A 16,277-nucleotide genomic window follows, 5' to 3' on the forward strand; every position below is an offset into this window, starting at 1 on the left:
TTTGTACATATTCAGATAAAAGGAGAGCTGTGGGTGAGGGTATAGCTCCCTGCTACAGGCTCTGGGTTAAATTCCCAGCATCACAAAAATAACCCCAAAGATAGCTCTTCCCTCTTCAGTGTAATCTCTTCATGCTTATACAGAAAATTCATGGGAATACATGAAGTGGCTCCCACAGTCATGTCTATACTTATTTTTCTATTTTAGAATATGCTTTATCCTAAACAGGATCCTAAAAAATCCCGCTTATTAGAACTCTAGGATTTGACCCAAGAAGTAAAGAAAGAAGGAAATCAATGGTCCAGGGATTTAGCTCAGTGGTTCCACCACCTGCCTCACAAGCACAGGTCCTGAGTTTGATCCCTGGTACCAAAAAAGAAAGAAAGAAGGAAATCAATACTCACTAATAGAAAATATATTTCCTGGAAATGTAAAATGAGAACAAAGTTTTTAACAGCTAAGTGTTTTTCTAATATTAGGGCTACTTAACCAAATTTTCTTTCCCAAATCATCATTAATCTATATATTTATTTTCTGTATCTATATATTTAAGAATAGAATATGCAACTATAAAATTAATTCAGTGTAACCATTATTAGTATCCAATTTTATAAAGAATAAATCAAATACCTTACAAAACTCTTAAATTCTTACTATTAAAAAGCAATTCTTTACTCAAGAATTATTTTTCCTCCCTAATACCTTCTCTGTTTTCTTTGCCTATAATTAAATTATTTTATATCTTTAGATTGACTAATCAGGTTTAATTATCTTTGTTTAATCCATCAATTTCCTCCTTCCTTGGAAAGATTATCACCTTCATTCCGCTTTGAATTAGGTTTCTCATTCCTACTTTCAAGGCTTAGCCAGATTGCGCCCCAACATTTCTGATGTGGAGTTGCCAAATTCCATGAAATGAAAGACCACGTGTGTATTTTCATGTCTTTCATAACCGCAGAAGACCCTGTTGACAACATTCTGCATGCCCACCCCAGGAGTGGTAGTACTTTGACATGAAGTAAAATAATTGATATTTCTTGATAATAGTGCAAATCTGCTAATTGCATGAGATAAACCTAAGGTAGTTTTTTAATTGACTTTATTGGTACATTTTAGGTATACAGTATAGTTACATTCATTATTGGGATTTTGTACCTTTACATGACAGGTCTTGGTTCTCATTTTTTCCCCTTGTCCCTGCACTCCCTTCACCCCCTCCTCCCTTCCCATTTACAAACACTTCATTTCCATTTTTTCATTTTCTCATATTTTCTCTTTTCCCTTATTACCTTTCCCCTAACCTTCCCACTTCCCCTACACCTTTAGCCCTTTTCTTCTTATTTCACATTGTCAATTATCTCATTAGGATCTCATGTACTATTACAGTTTAAAAGCACTTACCAGTCAAACTTAGACCTAGGTTTTATACACCAGAATGTCAAAAAGCTAAATAGTAATTAAAATAGCTTAAATTATTTCCTCCATGATGCCAATGAATTTTACAAATCAATATCTTCATCTCCAAAGACTTATCCACCCATCATATCAAAGAAACATATTCTTTAGTACACTTTCTATTTAACCATCTCCTGTACCATTCTTGCTGGCAAATATCCTGATTGCAATCTCTCTATATTAGAGTTCAGATCTATTTTTAAAGCCAGCACTGTACTTTGAGATTCATCTAACAAGAATTGGAAGGTATTTTCAACTGTAATATTAAACATTTCAGAGAATGAGAACACATTTGGATGTGGAAAAGTATATTAATTTGGAAAAATCATTCTAAAGTCTTAGACAAAGCCATGAACTAATAAGATCCCAAGGGCAAGGGATACATCAAAGGGCAACTTCTCTCTTCTGTTACGGACATTGCTTTCCAATATTTATATTGGACTCTAGAGAAGTTCAGCTGCTCTACCTTCAAGTATGTAGAGTCAGTTCTGAGGATCTTAAGGCAATTAATATACAGGATATAAAAAATGCAAAATGTATTATCTCCCCATTGGGCAATTTATATTCTAATTGAGAAATTGAAATGTCCACATATAATGATCATTTTCAGATATACTAAATGTCAAATGAGTCTAAAAAATGCAAGGGTCAATTTCAGGTTCACATTTTCAGAAATAATTTCATGGATGAGAAGCATACTTAAAGTGGATTTATATAGTTGTAATCTTTGGAGCTGGACAATGGGACAGATTTGCAGTAGGTAGACCACTCAGGACTTGTTATAAGAAGATGGGGACCTAAATTGATTTGGTAGTGATTGTGTGAAAAGAAAAGAAAGTATAACATAAAAAAATAAAGGAAAGGACAATGAATGAATCTGATTAGCCCATAAGCCCAGTAGTCCCAGGCCAAGGCCACCTCATGGAGGTGGACCCTTAGCTTCTTGGTGAGTCTTCAGGTGGCCTATCTCTACTGTGAAATATTAGGGCAAATCGGGATGTTGTTGAGCTAAAATCTGATTTCTATACTTCATTTGATTTATATAATTTCCAGTTTTTCTGTCTTTTTTCTTTTCTTTTTTGAGGAGTATGATTTAGCTCCCCACTTTTAAAAAAATATTCCGGATTGCCCTCCAGTGTGCTTTAGTCCATCTGACATTGTTTAGTATTTATTGTAAAATTAGCATATTTTGCATGTTGGATCAGTTTTTATAGGTATTCTCTGCTCTTTGAGTTGTAACACATCTGCAAAATGAATTTGCTACAATTCTACTAATATATCAGGTTTCAGACCTTGACAATTTTAGATTGTGAAAACATCTAAAGGTGATGTGTTCTTGTGAGACTGCTGGAGAAGTAATCAACCTCATAGGTACTTCTTTCACAGTTGAGACTTTATGTGAATAGACAATCATCCAATGAAATGCTTTTGCTTGTGTTCTTATGTTTGGCTTAAGGATTGCCAACTAGCACACAGTTATTATTTTTGTGCTTGTCATATCTACTCTTGACATCTGGAAATAGGACTCCATGTAAACATGCCACCTTAAGTCAAATACAAAAGAATTTGTCCTTTTGGGGAATGATGGTGCAGGCTAGAAGAGCATCTAAAATTGGATAGAGCATCTTATTCTCCTGCCTCAGTGAAGTCCATCCTCAGTTTAAAACAAATTTGGAAACAATTTAACTTTACAGCATATGCCAGCAATGGTAGCAGCAATGGTAGATGTGATTTTTGGTGCTGCCATGTTGATTGTGCATGAGATCAGTTATAGTAGGACCACTTCTCAAAATCTCAGCAATGAAAAATTTCAGGGGGCAAAAGAAGCCTCCTTAGCATTCCTTATATAAATGTGTAACAATATCCTGAACACATTTACATGTCTTTTTCCTACTGAGGTGAAACAACCCTATAGAAGAATAACTTAAACCAATACAACTACTCTTATATAACAAAAAACCATCATGCTGTACTCATAACTGCCACCAAAATTTATTTTAAAAACAGGCTTCAATTTTTCCCGTGCATTATTATTTTTCAGAATTGCCAGAGCACTTTCTTGGGAGGGAAAGATTATTATATCCTGTGTATTAAAAATGAAACTTGGAAAATGATTTCCATTTTTAGAAGTGACTGTCATATTTCAATGTGTTTATATCTCTCTTCTTCCTCTATATTTGGAAAAACACGTGAATTTTTGAGTTGAATAATATGGTGATAGCTTAGGAGGGATCACTTTTTCTAGGAATATTTTTACATATTTTTTTCTCTCATTCAACTACTTGTTTATATTATACACAACATATGCAATAATCATATGTGTATTTTCAGCCAAAGGCACTGTGTTAGGCCTTACAAATCGAATATACCAAAAGCCACAGTTTTTTTCCTGAAAGGATGTGTACAGGCTAGTGAAAATGAGACATAATTTTAAAAAGTTTTTAAAAATGCTATTTTACAAAATTTAAAGAAGGTGCTGTGTGAGTGCGTAAGAACGTAGAGAGCTGAGACTAATTCTTCCTAGGTTACATAACTTAAGTAACAGTTGTGCTAACAATATACATGTTTTCTCCCACAACTGTGCATGTATTCTCATTCATAACATTCAAAAGACTTTGCAATTGCTCATGTTCACTCCTTACTCAATTTCTTCACTTCTTCACCACTTATTTCTAAGTCATACATCTCTTGCCTAGGGCTTTACCTAAGACTTAGGGTTTTGTTGTTGAAAGAATTGTTTTTTAGGAAGAGAACAATTATGCTCATTACTTAGCTAAACTTTTTGAAAAAATAATAAATATTTGGTACGTATTCAAAATAAAATTTGTGTATTATGACACATGACCTCAACATCATCTACTGTCTTAATTTTTTGTAAAAAAAGGACAAGAAATGATTAAACACTAAGTCATAACAATATACTGTTTCTCATGTTATTATTTCTTTTAGAAGATGATAAATTATTAAAATTAGCTATTTTTCTTATTCATTGACATAACCCATATAGGTGTGCTTAACCCAATCCAGGAATACTTGGATACCTACCGTATTTCTGGCATAGTGGTTTATGCTAGATGTATACACTAATATTTGGGTATACATAATTTCTGATACAATATATATTACATGTTATACATTTTAATTTAATGCATATAGCATATGACTTGTTTTGTAAGTATAAGGTAAAGACATTGCTGAAGGGAGCTAAACCTTGCATATGTACAATAACCCGACAACAAACATGTAGAAAATCGTAAGATGCTAAATGAAAAACAGCCACATTTTTAAACTGTTGCTTTCTTAGAAGTTAAGAGGGAAAGAAATTGAGGTTAGTTGAGCATATAAGGCACTTTATAAAGAAGGTAGAAACTGAACATATTAAACTATACAAAAGTGGAAAAGAAACCAAGCTGAATATAAAGAAGAAAAGTTTAGAATGTGAAACTAAAGAAGCCTGGTTCATGGAGTGAAGGTTGAAGTATAAATATTAAAGGTAATGATACATAGTTGAGTGTGGTCAGAGCCAATAGAGAAAATAAAGGCACATTTTCCCACATCATATCCCCCCAAATAGATGGTTTTATGAAGCGTGTTCTAATGTCTTCACTGAGTTCAGCATATGAAAGAGTCATTAGTGGTGGAAATAATTACTACCCTAAGTATTTTATAGAATCGTCGGTGTAATGATTTAATATATCAATATGTGCATTTCATGAATTATATGTCAGAGAGGATGGACTACCTCACTGATAGGAGCACAGGGAGCTACCACTGCAGAGAGGCTCCACAGATCATATAAAGCACATTTCAGTGAAAGACAAACTATGTCCCTGAAAGCAAGTGGAGTATTTAGATCATTACTTCTTCCAGAGAGAGAGAGAGAGAGAGAGAGAGAGAGAGAGAGTCAGAGAGTGGGTAGAAGGATGGAAGGAGGAAAACAGAAAACGAAGCGGGAAGGAAGGAAGGAGGGACTCTAGTTTTCTTACTGGCTATCCAGAACTGTTGGCATTTCTTCTTTAGCAGCTACATAGAGAACAATCATTCATTCTTTCCAGCATTTTCTCAGCAAAGCTATAAAACAGACCGTGCACTTTTTAGAACGGGAATTCTCAAATAATAACAGATCAGAGAGGGAGTGCCTAAAGGACCTCATAGGTTGATCAATTATTGGGGCTGAGAGAATTTTCCAGGGGATGAGTAAACAAATCTACTTTGTGAAATCTAGCCTAAGGGAAAACATATTAAAATATTTTTGAACCCTAAAATACCCATTGATTCCTGTGGGGTTTGAAAATGTATCTTCTAAATAGATTTAAGCCTTTTCTAGAAGAGTGTTAGGGATTAAAAAGCTCGGGTGGCATGAGAGTATGAAGTTCTCATCAGCCTCTTTCACCTTTTTTAATAGAGAAACTACTTTCATGAATCTTCATAAGTTGGGTTTTATGGAAAGTTTCATCAAAAAGGGATAAAATAATGTTAAAACTGGGCTCTTTTAGTTTAACATATTATCCCAATTATGTCCATCACTACAGAACCAAACCATCCTGTGATATGAGTCATAATTGAACATCCTTTCTGCATTCTTTCCTAGGGATTAGAACAACAGTCAGCATGTGGGGCCCGCCAGGAATGTGCATAACTATGTGAAATGATAGGAGGGCAGCCTCTCCCCACTAGGGCAGCTAAAATTTCCATGTCACCATTACCCACTGAGTAAAATAGAAACTTTCAGAAATACACAGACTCTTTCCAGAAGGCTTATCGTCTTAAACTATGGGCAGAGTACAAACAAACTGAAATTTAACGCTGAAATGCCAGTCGCATTCTTAAAGAGAAGCACTGGCTCATCTCAACTGTCAAGTGTGCAGCTTGGGATAAATGAAAACTGACAGTGATAAAATTAAAGTAAGGCCTTATCCATTGATAATCTGCTCATCATCATCATAACTCTGCAAAATCCTTTCTTATTAGAGCAAATCAGGCTGGGCTGACAAAATGGGGGAGGATGCCATCCTTCTAAAAGGGGTACAAGCTCTATGGTCTCAGTGAATTAGCAGCCGCAGGACCCATGACTGAATCAACTCCTTAGGAACAATCAAAGGCATCTCTGATTAACCACCAAGGAGACCTATGGGCACTTCTGTTTTCCATAGTCTACTTCATTCACTAGAGAAATGTTTATGTCTACTGTCCATCAAATCAAAGCAAAAAGTAACTTTGAGAAAGAAATAATGAAACAAATATATTCCTGCATTTAGAAGCTCTGTGTCTGTGACCCAGAATCTCCAGTCATATTGTACAAAGCCTAGTGAGTTACCCAGAGGAATACTGTTCTAGCACCTTTTAGGGGTATGATCATAGGGGTGTTGCTTACCATTGTAGACCTCAGTTTCTTCTTCAGTAAAACGGAGGTGTGGATACTTGAGAGGTTTAATGTTAATTTTGTATGAGATAAAATTTAGTAGCACTTGCCACAATGTCTGGCAAATAGTTAATATTCCATATATCTTAGCTCTTTATTTGATAGTTTAAAATTCTCAAAAAATCAGAGAACTGGCTACAATTGATTAATACAGAGACATATCAATAAGAAAAGGTAGTGAAATTACAATAACTGTTTGCCAAGAAGTTGCTATAAGCACATATCCATTAAACATTTAATAGATGTATCTACTAAGCATTTGTTGTATTTCAACATCATGTTAACCTGTTGGATAGGTGGTTTCAGATCTTAAGTGGTTGGTTTCAGGTACATGTCCCTTTAGCAATAATTAGCTGAAGCTTTGGAAAGAGTAGAAATTGCTAGCTTTTTCTTCAGCAAGTAACTGGAAGAAGGAGAATTTCCAACCAGATCTTACTGACTCCAAAGATTTTACTTGTAACCAATGACCACTTCTGCTGCATGGTCTTTTGCACTCAGCATGAAAGAGTGAGTGGCTAAAACGAGTCTCAGGTTGATCAAGTCTTTGCCATTCATGTGCTCTGTCTACTGCCTTTTCCATGCAGAGGGAAGGATATCAGTGAATTTTAACAATTTTAAAAGCCTAAAGTTTACCATATAAAACTAAAACAAGCAGGCTATTTAATGCCTGTAAGACTTAAAATACTTCAGTGTCTTCACGATACTTATTATTCCTAGTAATGCATCTCATGAAAGAAAGCAAAACATTCTGCACTATTCCATAGGATTAGAGCCAAGCAAAGCAGAAGTTGGCTGATGTGCTCAGGACTGAGACAGAATGTCATGGTTGAAGGTTTATTGAGAGTTGGAAGTTTTGAAAGGACTCGCAGAAATTTTTTTAATGATCTTACTATTTTTAAAAAAAAAAAAAAACGGTTCTTTGCAGAAATTCTTTGAATAGAATATTTTTTCTGAGCAAACCCAGTGAAAAAAGAACTGCTGTATTATTCATGGCTGTATTATTGGAAAATCTGTGATGCATTTGTCACAGCATGTTACAGTGGCAAACTATTGCTTACTTGTTTAATAGTCAAAGTCACAGAAATGAGAGTTGAAGCCACTTGACATCCAATACACCACAGCACCAGATATTAATGGCCTCTGCCAAGCCATCCTTTAAAAAGCCTCTTGTTCTTTTCTTTTCTTTTCTCTTAATCCCTGGCAGCTGAAAAACCAAACCAAAAAATAATGACAACATTAACACTGAAGCGCTGAGTCAGCTAGTGCAGGGATTTGCTGTTTACTTTCTGCCAGCTGGTCTCTCCAGGATGTGATCAAAATGTAGCTTTTCATTAGATGTATCCAACGAAAAGCTTTCTTTTTTTCTTTTGATAACGAGGAAAATGACTGGTCTTTTTTTTTTAAATGACTTGTCTTTTAATAAATATTCTACCTGGAAATAAAATACAGAATTGTTTCATAGAATTGTTGAAAAATCTTAAAGTCCGATCCATATTTTAACTTGTGATGCTATGTAAAGCTTCTCAGTGTCCTTCCCAGAGCTGTGGCTGCTGGAAATAGTTGCTTCTTTACCACTGCAAAGTCAATCTGAGGTGGCTCTGCATCTATTCAAAAAACAATTAAAAAAATAAGTTTAGCCTTCTCTCTTCCACGAGACCATTAAACTGTAAATCTTACAGTTGAGAAAATATGATGATCAAAACAATAGGAAATTAAAGGTGTTAGTTGAAGAAAACAAGAAGTTAGCTTCTTCCTAAAGATGTATGAACAGGTGTGAATGTCAAACTAAAGCCTCAAACTAAAGGTTACTACTGAAAGTTTAGCAGGAGTATGATGGAGGACAAAGAACTTTCTCAAAATGAGAAGTTTGGGTGACACTTCTCAACTTGAGAGTAGCATTTCTGAGTAACAACAGTACGTGACAGCCTCTAAATTTTTCAAAACAGAGCTCATTTTGTCCTGGTCTTTATACACTTTTGAGAAGTAATGGAGGGGGCTGGGGATTTAGCCCAGTGGTTCTGCTGCCTGCCTCCCAAGCACAAGGTCTGGAGTTCAATCCCTGGTACCAAAAAAAAAAAAAAAAGAAGAAGAAGAAAGAAATAATGGAGATGATGACATAGTAATGATTTTTTGAAACGATAGAAATCTAATTGTGTATGATAATATCAGTAGAGTTATATTCTAATATAATGGCTACTTTTAAGAAACAGCTAAATATTAGATATTTTCAAGCTCTGGAAAATATATATATCAGAATATAAATACAGTTGTGCTTTATAAGTTCTATATAAAATAGCTTTAGTAAAATATTGATTTTTTTTGTCATACCATATAAATTTACTAACTAAAGGAGTCTCTTTGGAGATAAACTATTCGTCTTTTATAACAAATTTTTTATACTACAGTTTCTTAACTTGAGGTACTGTTATGTGTTGTGTTTCCAGTATATTATGTGGTTAATATTGTACAAAGAGAGAAACATGAAAAATAAAAAGAAGTAAACGTCTTTAGCATACAGCAAATTTGTTGTTTTTGTAAATCCCCGTAATTTGACTTAAAAGTATGATTATCCAGTCTTGACATATCCTGTGCCTAGGTGGTGGCATGACATACCTCTCTTCACACTTTCTGTTGATAACATGATGTCAGAGTACTTTGACCCACAGATGGTGGAAATGAAACTGGGCCAAATAGTGCAAACACACACATCCCTGTATAGGAATGCTGTATAATAACGCTTTGTTGGGGTAGAGAGGGGAGAGCTTTAGGAAAGTTGGGACTTTAGCTGAAGGGAGTCAGCAATTGCTCCCGAGAGTGATCAAACTATTGCTCATAGAATAAACACAGCAGTAGATGTTCATTGATTTGTTGGGATGGGCAAAATTCTGGTGATTTTCAATGATCAGAAGCATAGTTTCAAGGCAGGCACCAGAACCACTGAGCTAAATCCCTGACAAGCATAGTTTCAAAAGATGCTTTTTGTGATAGACTTGGACTACTAAATGGTCAAGGTCAGCTTATCCTAGAGGTTGTTGAATTTTCTTATATCTGGCATGTTCTGTGCAACACATTTCAAGATTGTACTTGGTGGGCTAACAGGTGGCTGGTTTTATTCAGAAACTGCTGAGTTACTCAGTGTCATCATCTTGCATAAATGTCTTGGCCTTATGATAGGACTGAAGAAATCTTAGTGCTTACCAAAAAAAGCACAGTGTGCGGTAGAAAGAGCACACCAGCTCCAATGGGCAATAGGCCAATTTTCTTTTATTTCCATAAAATCAGCAGTAACTACCACCCAATCCAAACAAACTAATCCTTATGTTTCTTTTCTTAACTGGAATCAGTTCATGGTTCTTAACATAATCAAATGTATTCTTCACAACATAGAAGTAATTCTAAGATTGTTTCCTTTTGGAGAAGTACATGACTTGTCCACCTTTTCATCTTAAATGAATGCACTTTAATTCTTAATATTTTATACTTTCTAAGTCAGTCTTAAAAGAGTATTAAATATGTCTATAATACAGAAAATTAAATCCTTAAAATGGTGCTTCTCAGTGCAGCAATCAGAAAACACCACATATACGAGATATCAGAAGAGTTGAAAGGAGATTGCTTTTGTTTCTCTAAAGCAGATCAGAACATTATTAAATGTTAGAAGAAGTTACAAAAAGGGACATAGCTAATATAAAGTTGCTAAACACCTGCTATATTTTACAACTGTTGGCTTTAGAATTTCATGGTTCAAGCCACTTTGTATGTTATACCTATGATCCAAATCCTTATTAATTAACCATAACTGTTTATTAAAAAGTGGTAGGAATGATTAAGCAAACAAAAACCAGAAGTTGTGCTTTTGCCCATGCACACCGCTAGCTGATTCATCCATACCATGGATTTCTAGAGGATGCAATGGGAGGAGTGCTTGGTCTCCAGTGTTAGGACTCTATTTTCTTGAAGTCACTGCAGCAACAGGGAAAGAGAAAGTAATAATCCCCCTCAGTGGCTAGGCCTCCTTTTGGCAGAGGCAGAGTACCTGCAGAACACCCAGGACTGGTCTGCCAAATGGGTGTGATGCCAGCTTGACATTTGACATTGATATCTGAGGCCAGTGTATCCAGGACTCCTGATTTTCTATGCTTCCTGTTCTTGAGATGTACTAAAGATGTACTCTTACAAATAAGCTCAATTTTTTAAGAAGATAATCAACATAAACACCCCAGCTACTGTCAGCACCCAAATCTTCCATGAGCATATAGTTGGTAGTGATAAAACTATTTGTGGCTAGGCTATGGGGAGCAGAAGGATTAAATGTAAAATTGTTCCTACCTTAACCTTTATAGGTTGTGCATATCAGATTTTCTCCCAGCAGCTGTTGTCAGACCAGAGAACACAGGTTGCTGACATCATTCCTTGTGTGGTTTTGTGACTCTGAAAATTTCAAGCTACAACAGTGTATGAACAAAGTGAGAAAAGAGAAAGAAAGAACCAGAAGAGTCATTTTAAGAGAATAGTATATGCCTTGTTCTTACATACACACCCAAGGGCAGTTCTAAACATGTCCTTATAACCCTATTTAATCCTCACAAAAACCTTCTGATGTAGGTGCTGTAGATTATTAGATCTCTTTTGCCTTCCTTATTTGATACTTACTGGTTCAGTTTTGTCCGCATGTGGTATTATTTAGCAAAACAGTTCTTTAGAAGGAGCCAAGGTTAAAACAGCTCATCTCTGCTCCAGCGTTGCTTTGCTATTAACTCTATGGTGACTTGGAGGATGTCATCTACTCTCTCTGAGCTTTAGTTTCTTGATCTGCAAAGTAAGGAATTTAGATAGTGTCAGTGAATTTTAAGTCTCTCTAAGGTTATTGACCCTTTCTTTTTAAATAATCTGGAAGCTCAACTTGTAAGAGACTGGAACAGAAGTTGCATAGTTTGAATACAGAGCCCTACACCCCTGGCAGACTTCGTTGTAAACTCTGTTGCACTAATAAGGCTTTTTGCAGCCATCCGCTTTTACCTCCAAAATAGTATGATTCTTTCATGTTATTTTGAATTTAGGTGAATTCTTGTTTGTGCCAAAAGGGCTTTTAGTACAGAGAACCCAAGTTACCTCTTCTTCGTAACTTTATTGCACTCATGACCTCAGTCATCCTTTTCTAGCTCTTGGAAGGTGTGCTCAACTGAACTGCCCAGAACAAGTGCCCCAAGTCACAAAGTAACATGTAATGACAATTATTTGAGAACATTCCCTGTTGTCTTGCACACAATATTTCACTTATTCACTCCATTTTAAGGGTCCCCCAACGTCACTTGAAGCACAGTATTGGCAGTTTGCTCCCCTGCCACTAGAAATAGCTCCTTCATCTGCAATGTTCTGACCCTTCTCACTCAGCTCTTTTTCAGTACTGAAAGAAAATTTGTAGGTCATCTTGGTGCTTTGTTCCATAAAGATGAACAGTTGCTCCTCAGCAAAGATGAAAGAAGTCCTCTCTTGCTCCTCTTAGCTGTGAAGGAGAAATTCAGCAGATTTGGGCAGGTCAGAGAGCAGAATACTGCAGTGTGGAATAAACAGCATCAAGAAAAGAAAAGAAGTTTCCCCTCTTCTCTTCTCTTCAGATGTTTTCTTGCTTGTTAACCTCTGTCTCTATTTTAAGATCATTTTGCCTGTGCTCTTCTGTGCTCATTAGATACTTGTGATGGCTTTGTGCTCTGCTGATTTAATTATGCCAAAACTGCTTCCCTTCCTTGAGTTGCTCCGTGTGAGAAGTGGACAGAAGAGAGGTCAGTGCAAGGTTTGGATGGAATGAGGAGCTGCTAGTTCCACACTCTGAAGTTTAGTATAGGGAACCAGGGACTGTGGCTGCTTGTGTGAGTTTAGCAACATTCAGAGCCTAACCCTGATCAGAACTCCTCTACTGACTTCTCCGAGTCTGGTATCTATGCATCTTGGTGGTGAAGGGCACCAGCTTCTCCCCAGGCCACCTTCATCATTAAGAATGGAGATACTAATCAACACTGTTTCAGGTTTTCTCTGTAAATTCTATTTCATTTTTCCTCTCTTCCACTTCACTTCATATTGTGGCCAAGCAGAAGCTCATAGTGACTTTGAGCCCAATGTAAGAGGCAGAGCCTTCTTAATCAGCTCCTGCAGTGGTAGAAGACACAATTGGTATAAAATAGCCTTTATTCTGTAACATTCAGCAACCAAACCTTAACTGACCTATTACTAAAACCTGAATCAGTCACCACAAGAAAAGACAACCACAGGTCAAACTCACCCAAAAATATAGCTACAAAATATCAGCAAACCAAATCCAATTTGGATTGCAGAGTTGAGGCACCTAACTACCACACTCCCCTGAAATGAGTATTGTAGTCCTACTGAGGTCTGTAAAATCAGATGTAGGTAAACTGCTGATCTAAGTAACATATATGAAAAATAGCTATATAAATAAAATTTAAAAATCTTTTATTTCTATGCATAATATAGCATGGTTTAAAAATAAAATTAGTAAAGCAGGCAGAGTAATATACATCTTTATATGGGAGACTGAGGAAGATCACAAGTTTGAGCAAGTTGCCTGGGCAACTTAGCAATTTAGCAAGGCCCTGTATAAAAACATTAAATAAAAAGTGTATATTTTGAAAAAGTGGTATGGACTGTTTTCTTTTCTTTTGTTTTCTTCTTTTTTGGTCTTTTGAGACAAGGTCTCCCTATGTAGTTGAGACTGACCTGGAACTCACTATGTAGTATAGGCTGGTCTCGAACTCATAGTGATCCTCCCACCTCAGCCTCCCGAGTGCTGGGATTACAGACATGAGCCACCACACCCGGCAGTATGCACTTTTTTCTAAATGTTATATATTTAATGAAGTTTGTAGATACATCAAATTCTACTTTCAAAAATGTAATCCATATTTTGAAATTTAAAAATGATTTAAAAATTTTTTTTCCATTGAGAGTGCCTTTCTTATTTTTATCCTTTCATATTTTAATTTCACACTTTTTTTTTTCAGTACCAGGGATTGAACTCAGAACCTCTGGTTTGCCAGCCAGGTGCTGTACCACTGAGCTAAATCCCTGGCCCTTTTAATCTCACACTTTTTATGTTGACCAAATCATTTCAGGGATATGTTAAGAACAACCACAATAGTACGTATTTAATCAATTTAATCATGCATGTTAGTAGTTTGTGATAACCCTGCATGCTTTATCATTAGTCATTCAGAATTCATTAAAATTGCTTTGTCCTATCTTTTCTGCATGCAGATTATTTGTGTCTTAAAAACATTCTTACACTTATTCAGTGTAGTTTAAAATATTCTTAACTTAGATGTGTTTTTCTTTTATAACATACAAGATTTACATATATAAGACATTTTTAGCTCTCGATAATAAGAAACATTTGAGTAGGATAGAAATCGTTGTTAAAGTTTCCTGGATACTGGGGATACAACAGATGTTTTTTAACCATTTGTTTCAGGATCTACAGTGAAAATAAGTTTTATGAATCTATATGATACCTTCATTCAAACTATATTTATTAGACATCATAGTATGCTTACAGAGTTTTTAATTGTGCCCAAGTTGGTAAAACTGAAAAGGCCTTATATGACATTTCCTTTCAAATCCTTGCACACACCTGGTGATAAAATCATCTTCACTACAGATGTAGCTGTTCCATGCAGTTTTTAATGACCTCAACCATATGTTCTCTAAATTTGATTTTTTCAGACTCTTATGGCTTTTCCTACTTATTCAGTTCCAATTAAGAGGTGAAATATCACAAACCACAAGACTGACATTTTGTAGGTTTCTCAGCAACCTTTATACAAGAAGTAAATGACCCTTGAAACAGAAGTTAACCGTTGGGTAACAATCAAGTCTATTTCTTCCAAGATGTTTATGTCAGGCTTACCCCCAGACTTCATCTGCCTTCATCTACCACCATAGAATAATAAATTCAGCCATTCGTGTTTAAATAAAACAGAATAAAAATAAAACATCAAGAATGGGGTTGAAAAATGAAACATAACAACTTCTCAAAACCGAATAATGGCCTATTCCAGATGTGTCTTTGCAAAGGGGAAAATCCTACCCTAACAGGTAAAAAAGAATATTAGGTACCATTGTGATGACAGAAGGTGAGGTCTTTATCTTGTACTTAATGAATCTTTTAATTGGCAGAAAAAATATTGTTAAAAAGGATTTAAAGTTTACATCAATTTAAGTTTATGAGCTGAACCTCTGTCTCTTCCTCTCTCTCTCTCTCTCTTTTTTTTTTTTTTTTTTTGAGACAGGGTCTTGCTATGTAGTTGAGACTGACCTGGAGCTTACTATGTAGACCAGGCTGATCTTGAACTCACAGCGATCTCCTACCTCAGCTTCTGGAGTGCTGGGATTATAGGCGTGCGCCACCACACCTGGCCTGAACCTCTCTTCATAAAATGAAAATTTCCAACCTGTATCTGTCAGTATTTTAGAATTCCAGTTTCAATATGATTATGATATTTCTGTTTCACTATGCTTAGAAATAATCTTTATCTTTTAGAGATACATATTGAAATGTTTATGGATAAAATGTGGATTTGCTTCAAAGCAATTCTAGAAGTGTTTATAGAGAAGTGGGTAGGTTATAGACTAAATAAGACTAGTTGTAAGTTGAAACTGGATGATAACTATAAATATATGTTTGAAATATTCTGTAGTTAAATGTGGCAGAAAATGCCAACCATTTCTAAGCAGGAATATATTCATCTTCATTTTCTTTTTCTAACAGCAGAGAAAGAGTTGTGTGTGATCTAAATCCCATCAGAATGAACCTTCATAGACCTGTATTTATGGATCACTCACTCATTCATCTAAATGCCACTTCTTGGAAATAATGAATTCTTTTTGAGTTTAGTTGTATCAATAATGCCCTGAACACTTCCATTTCACTGCATGATTTATTTTGTTTTGTTTTTGTTTTTGTTTTTGTTTTTTAGTGTTAAGCATACTGGGCACATATTGAGCATCCTCCAATTTTTTTCTAGTGAATTAACCATAAAATTTTCCTTCAGTTCCAAGGAGTCACTTTCAAAATTTAATTTAGGCTTTGGTCCATTTAAAATTTTTGAGAAGAAAAACTACTCATTGTTTCTTCTCCAAAAGATGCTTTTCCCCCCAACTACACTAGCAGCACCTATTATCACCAAAGACTTCTTAAATTCCATATTTGAATTACTCTTTATTTTTTATTTATTTTTGGAACTGGGGATCGAACTTGGTTCCTTGTGCTTACAAGGCAGGCAGAGGCACCACTGAGCTAAATCTCTAGCACCACTGAGCTTAACTGACACATTTTGAACACCAACTGCGAGGTAGACCTATGAAGTAACAGATACATAGACTCAGT

At 35.6% G+C, this 16,277-nt stretch overlaps 1 protein-coding gene across 4 annotated transcripts in view; it reads left to right on the top strand.

Moving 5' to 3' along the window:
- Asb5 (ankyrin repeat and SOCS box containing 5) overlaps positions 1-16,277 on the top strand; it is a 43,226-nt gene that overhangs the window by 2,351 nt on the left and 24,598 nt on the right. The window lies entirely within an intron of this gene.

This window comes from Fukomys damarensis, unplaced genomic scaffold (genome assembly GCF_012274545.1).
Source record: "Fukomys damarensis isolate Sample0158 unplaced genomic scaffold, DMR_v1.0_HiC HiC_scaffold_18, whole genome shotgun sequence".
Taxonomy (NCBI): Eukaryota; Metazoa; Chordata; class Mammalia; order Rodentia; family Bathyergidae; genus Fukomys; species Fukomys damarensis.